This window comes from Brienomyrus brachyistius, chromosome 13 (genome assembly GCF_023856365.1).
Source record: "Brienomyrus brachyistius isolate T26 chromosome 13, BBRACH_0.4, whole genome shotgun sequence".
Classification (NCBI taxonomy): Eukaryota; Metazoa; Chordata; class Actinopteri; order Osteoglossiformes; family Mormyridae; genus Brienomyrus; species Brienomyrus brachyistius.
In genome coordinates this window covers 21,524,787-21,534,383 of record NC_064545.1, presented here as the reverse complement: position 1 = coordinate 21,534,383, position 9,597 = coordinate 21,524,787, and the positions used below count along the sequence as shown (strand labels likewise).

The window sequence follows — 9,597 nt, the reverse complement described above, 5'->3', positions numbered from 1 at the left end:
GGTTTAAACTCTATTTTCACCTCTAGTAACCCAATATTACTTCTATAAGGTGAAACGATTCCCAGAAGAGTTGAAGCTGTTATATCTGCAAAGGGAGGCCAACTCCATATTAAAGCCTATGTATTAAGAATGGGATGTCATTAAAGTTCATGTGTGTGTAAAGGCAGGTGTCCCAATTCTGAGGGGCCACATAGCAAGTTGAGTCTGAACCAGATCCGGGTAAAAAGTTGCTCAGAAATCGCCACAGATCCGTAAACAGAATCTGCTCTGACCCGTACGTTTCGAGAGTCAAAATTACGAAAAGATGAGCTCTGAATGGGACTGGTGAGTGGCTCAGTGGGCTAAGTCGCTGCGCTTGTGATCGGAAAGTTGAGGTTGGCGGTTCAAGTCCGCCCTCAGCAGGATGGTTACAGGATGGGTCCTTGGATGCGCTGGCTGACCCTGCAGTGTGGAGGAGTGTGGAGGAGTGTGGTGTGCGGAGTGTGTGGTGGGAGTGTGTGTGTGTGTGAGAGAGAGAGAGGAGTGAGAGAAGAGAGAGAGAGAGCAGGACCAGTCAGTGTGCTCAAGGGCCTGCCCTGGAACTGGTCTGCTGAGGGCAGACTTGAGCACACTGACCTGATCACAAGCACAGAGACTAGCCACTCACCACCCTTTTTTTGAAAAAAAAAAAAATTTTTTTTTTGCAACACACTCCCATGCCCCTCCTCTATCTCTGTGGCCCACCTCCATGACCCCTCCTTCATCTCTGTGGCCCCTCCTCCATCTTTGTGGCCCCTCCTCCATCTTTGTGGCCCCTCCTCCACAGCTACTCTGCTGAGGCTGGATTCGAACCAGCAACCATCTGATCACATATACAGAGGCTTAGCCTGCAGCGCCACTCATCATCCGTACTTACATGCTGTTTTTCGTATATATGTCTTTTTTTTCTCTATTTTGCCAAATAAAGGATTCACATACATGTGCCACCTATCTCTTCTGCCAAAGCTGGATTCGAACCAGCAACCATCTGATCACATATACAGAGGCTTAGCCTGCAGCGCCACTCACCATCCATACTTACATGCTGTTTTTCGTATATATGTCTTTTTTTTCTCTATTTTGCCAAATAAAGGATTCACATACATGTGCCACCTATCTCTTCTGCCAAAGCTGGATTCGAACCAGCAACCATCTGATCACATATACAGAGGCTCAGCCTGCAGCGCCACTCACCATCCATACTTACATGCTGTTTTTCGTATATATGTCTTTTTTTTCTCTATCTTGCCAAATAAAGGATTCACATACATGTGCCACCTACCCCTTCTGCCAAAGCTGGATTCGAACCAGCAACCATCGAATCACATATATAGAGGCTTAGCCTGCTGCGCCACTTGCCTCCCCTGCTGCAACATACTGATTTTTGAAAATATGTTTTTTTTTCCCTATCTTGCCAAATAAAGGATTCACATACATGTGCCACCTATCCCTTCTGCCAAAGCTGGATTCGAACCAGCAACCATCTGATCACATATACAGAGGCTTAGCCTGCTGCGCCACTTGCCTCCTCTGCTGCAACATACTGATTTTTGAAAATATGTTTTTTTTCCCTATCTTGCCAAATAAAGGATTCACATACATGTGCCACCTATCCCTTCTGCCACAGCTGGATTCGAACCAGCAACCATCTGATCACATATACAGAGGCTTAGCCTGCAGCGCCACTTGCCAACACGGCTGCAACATACTGATTTTTGAAAATATGTTTTTTTTTCCCTATCTTGCCAAATAAAGGATTCACATACATGTGCCACCTATCCCTTCTGCCAAAGCTGGATTCGAACCAGCAACCATCGAATCACATATATAGAGGCTTAGCCTGCTGCGCCACTTGCCTCCCCTGCTGCAACATACTGATTTTTGAAAATATGTTTTTTTTTCCCTATCTTGCCAAATAAAGGATTCACATACATGTGCCACCTATCCCTTCTGCCAAAGCTGAATTTGAACCAGCAACCATCGAATCACATATACAGAGGCTTAGCCTGCTGCGCCACTTGCCTCCCCTGCTGCAACATACTGATTTTTGAAAATATGTTTTTTTTCCCTATCTTGCCAAATAAAGGATTCACATACATGTGCCACCTATCCCTTCTGCCAAAGTTGAATTTGAACCAGCAACCATCGAATCACATATATAGAGGCTTAGCCTGCTGCGTCACTTGCCTCCCCTGCTGCAACATACTGATTTTTGAAAATGTGTTTTTTTTTCCCTATCTTGCCAAATAAAGGATTCACATACATGTGCCACCTACCACGTCTGCCAAAGCTGGATTCAAACCAGCAACCATCGAATCACATATATAGAGGCTTAGCCTGCTGTGCCACTTGCCTCCCCTGCTGCAACATACTGATTTTTGAAAATATGTTTTTTTTTCCCTATCTTGCCAAATAAAGGATTCACATACATGTGCCACCTATCCCTTCTGCCAAAGCTGGATTCGAACCAGCAACCATCGAATCACATATATAGAGGCTTAGCCTGCTGCGCCACTTGCCTCCCCTGCTGCAACATACTGATTTTTGAAAATATGTTTTTTTTCCCTATCTTGCCAAATAAAGGATTCACATACATGTGCCACCTATCCCTTCTGCCAAAGCTGGATTTGAACCAGCAACCATTGAATCACATATATAGAGGCTTAGCCTGCTGCGCCACTTGCCTCCCCTGCTGCAACATACTGATTTTTGAAAATATGTTTTTTTTCCCTATCTTGCCAAATAAAGGATTCACATACATGTGCCACCTATCCCTTCTGCCAAAGCCGGATTCGAACCAGCAACCATTGAATCACATATATAGAGGCTTAGCCTGCTGCGCCACTTGCCTCCCCTGCTGCAACATACTGATTTTTGAAAATATGTTTTTTTTCCCTATCTTGCCAAATAAAGGATTCACATACATGTGCCACCTATCCCTTCTGCCAAAGCTGGATTTGAACCAGCAACCATCGAATCACATATATAGAGGCTTAGCCTGCTGCGCCACTTGCCTCCCCTGCTGCAACATACTGATTTTTGAAAATATGTTTTTTTTTTCCCTATCTTGCCAAATAAAGGATTCACACACATGTGACACCTACCACGTCTGCCAAGGCTGGGCTTGAACCAGCAACCTTCTGATTACAGACACAGCTACTTAGCCTGCAGCGCCACTCACCACTCCTGTGTCAATGCTCTGTTTTTCATATATATGTTTTTTTTCCCTAGTTTGCCAAATAAAGGATTCACACACATGTACCACCTATCTCTATGTGTTAGAGTTAAGACTGTTGCTCTAAGGTCTGTGCTGTGACTGTTCTGCCAAGGCTGAATAAAAGCTGCTATTCTGCCCGAGGCTTGAACCAGGGACCTCCTCCACCACAGGCACGGTCGCTCAGTGCGTCGCGCCACCATCCACCCTCAGACTAACCGTCCTTAGGGGTTCATAATGATGATACAACTTTGCCTGAGACTTGAACCAGGGAGCTTCTCCACCCCAGACACGTCACACAGCCCATCATGCCACTGTCCATTTTTCAAGTGATCACCCTTAAGGGTTCATCATGATGATGTGCCGGGTGACGTGACGCAAAAACAGATACTACCCAGCCCGAGGCTCGAACCAGGGAGCTCCTCCACCACGTGCATGGTAGTTCAGTGCATCACGCCACCATCAATCCTCTGACCGGCCACCTTTACGGGTTTAGAGATAGCCATGTAGCAACTTGTTTCTTATTTATATTACACACACCATCTTCATCTATCAGCGATCTGTATAATCTGTGGGGGCCTCCAAAACACCTGGAGTTTGATGGCGTAAAATAGACACGTTTCAAGTGCTTGTTATCCATCGTGAGCCTTTAGTAATAATGACACAGTGTTTTTTTGAGTCAACTCATTTTATATAGAAAGCATGTAAAAAAAATGCCACACACACATTTTGATCGAATAGTTCAGCATTTACACAGCAACCTGAGGAGGTTCGCATGTGCGTAAGTTACAGAAATCATTAAACGCGTCATCTACAGCCCACTCGTAATTTGACCCTTCAACATCACGTTTCAACTTACGCAATTTCTCACGTACATTTATTTCATCTTTAAGCTCACACATGACGGCCTCTACAGCACCCTGTACTTTCACGGGCGAGGGGTGGGGATTGAACACCACAACCGCTTTTGTGATGACATGTTTAAACCATGGTCTATACAGCTTTTAGATCAATTTTTCAAAATTGGTAAAGAAGTAAAATGGTTCGGGGGTCGTACAGCCACGTGTGATGATGCCGGCTTGGGTGATTCACAGAGCACCGAATACAGGTCTCCTTCATGTCCTCCTCGATTCCTCGATCCAGAATGCAGGCCAGAGCCCCTTTGATTATCTTCATAGCAGAGTCGGTGCTCCCATCCACAGCATCTTCAGACAATGACAGCGCCGTAAAACGGTCGCAGAGCTCGTCGATCGTTGGTGATGGGAGCCGTGATGTTCCCAAGAACATCTCTATTTTGCCAAATAAAGGATTCACACACATGTGCCACCTATCTCTTCTGCCAAGGCTGGATTCGAACCAGCAACTATCTGATCATATATACAGAGGCTTAGCCTGCAGCACCACTTGCCACCCCTGCTGGAATATACTGATTTTTGAAAATATGTTTTTTTTCCCTATCTTGCCAAATAAAGGATTCACACACATGTGCCACCTACCACTTCTGCCAAGGCTGGGCTTGAACCAGCAACCTTCTGATCACAGACACGGCTACTTAGCCTGCAGCACCACTCACCACTCCTGTGTCAATGCTCTGTTTTTCATATATATGTTTTTTTCCCTAGCTTGCCAAATAAAGGATTCACACACATGTACCACCTACCACTTTTGAACACATGCGGGTTGTCAAGTCGCAGCCTAAAAGTTGGGTCCTAACAACCCGTGGCTGCGGCCGGACGGACCCCCGCTGGACGTGTATGCACTTATATTCATCCCGTTATATGTTTCATTATTCCTTAAAAACGTAATAAATACATGTAATGTGTTTTTATTCTATTAAAGTGTAACGGCAACCCATATCACCCAAACCATATGGTCCCCTATTGGCAACACGTGGCATTAGCATGTATGATATATGGAGGTAACCCCTCGACCAATCAGAATAAGGGGTGCGCCCCCCTCCCGCTTATGACATCAGAAGCGGAGGCAAATTTAAGCTCCGCCCAAGGTGCCAGGTACTATCTCTCAGTAACTATTTAAAGGTAGTGGAAGTTCTATAAATGCGGTTATGGGAAATTTAAATAAAATGAAATTAAATTAAGCACATGGCACTTCAACACATTGCTGAAAAAGCGAAACACCCGAAAAGCCCTTTTTATAGAAGATGTTCTGTGTAGAGTTAACCATGTGGTATCCAAAGTAGCTTGGATCTTAGAATGGAAAATACATTCTGATCTCAGACAGAGTTGGGATTTGGATTATTTGACCCAGAGGACAGAGGATGTCCATGAAAATGCTGCATCAGGAAAACTCTACCTCATACATACTTAGGGCATCCAGCTTATCAGCTGGTGACAGCTGCTTGTATTGTCAAATCTTACTCTCCTTCAATCTAATTACATCAGCCTCTCTTAGCGTTCTTTTTCTTTCTGATGTTGTAATGTTTATGAAAGACGTGTCTTGAAGACGGTATCATTCTTTTACAAATGTTATCCAAAGCAATGTGTTGGGGAAGCTCAGGCCAGATACCCTCTACAAGGTAATACGTACATAACTGGGCACGTCCACATCCTCTCAAGATTTGAGCTCATTTATTTAAACAATACACTAACTACAGCATCTATAACACATATGTCTTCTTGTATTGAGGCTGATCTGTACGATATTTACAAAGAACTATTTGACTTTGGCTTCTGGGACATTTTTGTTGCCGAGAAACTAAGTACTTCTTCAGGAAAATGAATATAAATGAATATAAATCCCAGTTACATTTCCAGAGGTATTAAGACACGCCTACTTTCATCGGCCATCTCTGGGTTTCAGTATATTTTCGTTGTGTATTCGCTTTCTTTTACAGGACAGAGTAATTCTGTTAAAGGACAGACGTTAAACATGCATGAGTTCATTTCTCCAGGACTGCATCAATTTCAGATCGACTTAGCATCTTAAATTACATTTGCGATGAAGTGTGCGTGGAGAATTTTAATTAAACGTGATAATCTTGCGGATGATGATATCGCGACACCTTTTCCACTTCCACTGCACACCACTGACTACCACCCACAGGCAGGAAGTAGACTAAATAATGTGTAAACAATATCACCTCCATCCTTACCATCCTCCTCCCCCTTCGCCCCCCCATTAGCTCACCAAACCAACAAGCCCCCAAGAACACTATAACATGCAAAAACTCCCCAAATAAATCTACTGAATATATGCAATAAGCCATGTTACTTTGGATATGTAAGACACATCCAGGTCACCTTTTGTCTTAAAGAGAGAACATACGCTTTACAATCATATAGCTTCCTGGGCTATCCCTATAGAAATTATAGAATAAATACTGAGTAAGTAAGCATAAGTATAACCTAAGCCGTTACCTAACTTGCATGAAATGTATGAAATTCGTCTTCTGATTCATTTAATGCCTTTGGGTTGGTATTCTTTGTGGCCCAGTCAAACATACATTTTCTAGGACATGAAGAGAAACAAATGGCCAACAGAAAAAAAAAATCCTGCAAGATTCAGGCTCATTGTTGTAAAAGTTTTAATGTCATGTCTGTGTGGGTGTTCTTCCCATTTGTTGTGCAAGAATGGCACAGTTGAGTAAAAGCCCACATTAGAAGGCGTTCTGTAAATGCTAGAACAAAAAAGACATTTTCCCCATGCCTTGGATTTGCCTCTTAACACCATCTGCGCTTTGAATCTTTTCATAGATTTTTAAGTTCTTCTTTTTTTAAGCGTTTACATAATCTTCAGTACACTTTAATATTTGATCTGTAGAGTTGAAATATTGTTTTCCAGAATTAGTATAATTTTTGTCTTTTTAAAGAATATCAAAGCAATTGTCTTTTTTGAGTATGATACCTGGGTTTAATTGCCGGTTTGGTTACAGTTATGGTGCTGTCCGTTATACTAAATCTAACTCGGGGGGGGGGGGGGGGATCTTGAAACAAAGAATATCTCTTTTTTTCTTTATTACGTGAAAGTACTACAATATGACTTCTCAAACGGGAACAACCACATTGTTCTGTGAATTTAAGAGGCAGTGTCGCTACCAAGTGGGGGAAAAGGTCATTGACATATAACGATTTGAAAACCTCTGATCACTGGAGTTAATTCATCACACTGGTTCCCAGTCTCATGTTGCCAGCGTTATGCCTCATTTAAGCAGCAGGGTATGGCTGGGATTAACACCAAGTGAAAAGAGAGTGTGGAGGGAAGTAACAATCAAACTGGTTCCGGAGGCCCATTTTGACCAAAGACCCAACCCAGGAAGAACAGCACTGTTCAAAGTAGATATATCCAAGAATATAATTTTAAAAAGGTTTATCTATCATAGGGATGAAGAGCTGTGTGGTAATTAGCACAAGGAGGTGCAAGGAGTTGAAACAGATGTGTTAAATGAGGGGAAACCCAAAAATATGTAGGGCTCTGACCCCCCAGGACTGAAGTTTGACACCCCTGATCTGGCAGATACTTTTATTCAAATCAATACCCTTTTATTTTTTTAAGAGAACAGGGTCAGCCAGTCACTGGAGTAATTGAGGGTTAGGGGTCTCTCTCAGGGATCCAGTGGTGATACCACACTGCAGACACTGGGATTTCAGCTTCCGATCACAGGCACACGTCCAACCCTGCTGGGCGACACACATGAACAATAACAGTATAGATCTGTTTCTGTTTTATGTTACCAAAATCTTTGCACTGCAATAAAATCGTCACAATTCAATATTTTCTGTAACTTGGAAGGCAGTAACCACAAATGATATATCTATATGTAGATAATTCTTCACCCCACAGCTGCCAAGGGCACACATGGACATTTTCGACATACCGCTCGGCCAGGAAACTTCCACGCTACAGCAAATGCCTCACCATTGTTTCAGCTCTGAAGAAAAAGGCATGGAAACCTGCCTCGAGGACTGCAGCCCTGTCACTCTCAGCAGCAGCCGCCATATCCCTTCGGAATATCTTGCTCCCCTCCTGCGTTTCCCTGCTGCTCAAATGAGTCCATCAACTCTACCTTCGAGTGCCTGGACAAACGGAACACTTATGTACTCAAGTTCCTGCAGGATTTCAACTTGGCTTTTAACACAATCAAGCCCACAGAGTTTGACTGAAAACTAGCAGCCCACCTCCACTTGTAAGTAGATTCTGAAATTTCTCAGCCATGGACCGTAGGAAGTGAGCGTAGGTAGAGGTGCTATTTAGGTATGCTTCAGTACAGGTGCTCCTCAGGGCCGAATCCCAAACTATTCTTAGTGAACACTCATGAATGCATACCCACCCCATCCAACCCAAACCAACCTCTGCTTGATGTTTAAACCTGCAGATGATACTGCTGCTCTCGGCGTGGTCCACAATGATGATGAATCTCCATCCCGGCAGCTGGTCAGTGACTTGACTCTCTATGGTGAGACGAACACCTTGTCTTGAAAATCAGTAAGACAGAGGGAGTAATCGTGAAACCTCTTCGGGAGTCTTTTTACATTAAAGGCAGTGAAGTGGAGCTGCCGACAAGTTCCTGGGCACACACACCTGACCCCCCCTCAACAGGTCAACAAACACCACAGTTGTCATCGAATGATGCTGCAGATTGAGGAGCATAACCATCACCGTGTGGTTTGGAACCGATTACTAGGGCAAGTCGTATCACCTTGGAATCTGCGCACTAGCTGCTGCCAAAGAATAGAGTAAGGCATGAACAGAGATCCTCACCAGCCTGGACAGTGCCTCTCCACCTGGCGGGACACCAAATATAAATTCCGATGTCACCGTCTCACAAACCATAGGGTTCACAAATATCTTCTTCCCCTCTGCAATAAGACTGTTTTCTAAGACCATGCAGACTTAGGTAACATATCCCAGGCTTATGGTCCAGTCAGCCATAACTGTGCAAGATTCTTAGGGAATTCCTACTTACATTTAAAGCAGACACTTATGTCTAAAAGCACGGTCAGCTAATCTTCGGAGTAATCGGGGATTAAAAGCCTTGCCAGGGATGCCCTCCAGGATGTCCCATCTAGGTCCTCCTCTTCTACTCATGCCATACCTTCCATGGATCTCTAGCGCTGCAGCTCTCAACAACCAGTCAAACTGGTTTGCCTAGGCCAGGGGTGGCCAATTTTATCCGCAAAGATCCAGTGTGTTTGCAGGTTTTTGGGATAACCATTGGGTCAGCTGTTGAAACCCAGGTGTGACAACTCTTCATCCAACCAGCCCTCTAATTAGGGAGTTGCAGTGAAAGCCCACATATCCAATGGCCCTTACTGGATGAGACTGTCCACTCCTGACCTAGGGACAGTGTTGCCCTGGTCTCAGGTATTCCTTGTGCCAAGTCATGCCCCCCTCCCAGCTGCTCTTCA

The 9,597-nt window shown here is 44.1% G+C and overlaps 1 long non-coding RNA gene across 1 annotated transcript; it reads right to left on the bottom strand.

Moving 5' to 3' along the window:
- Nucleotides 1–7,349: 7,349 nt before the first annotated feature.
- On the bottom strand, nt 7,350–8,611 carry LOC125706887 (uncharacterized). Its single transcript, XR_007382092.1, has 3 exons — nt 8,540–8,611; nt 8,108–8,265; nt 7,350–7,866 (listed from the first exon to the last, which is right to left on the bottom strand). It is a non-coding gene; the product is annotated as an uncharacterized LOC125706887 (long non-coding RNA).
- Between the last annotated feature and the right edge of the window lie 986 nt (nt 8,612–9,597).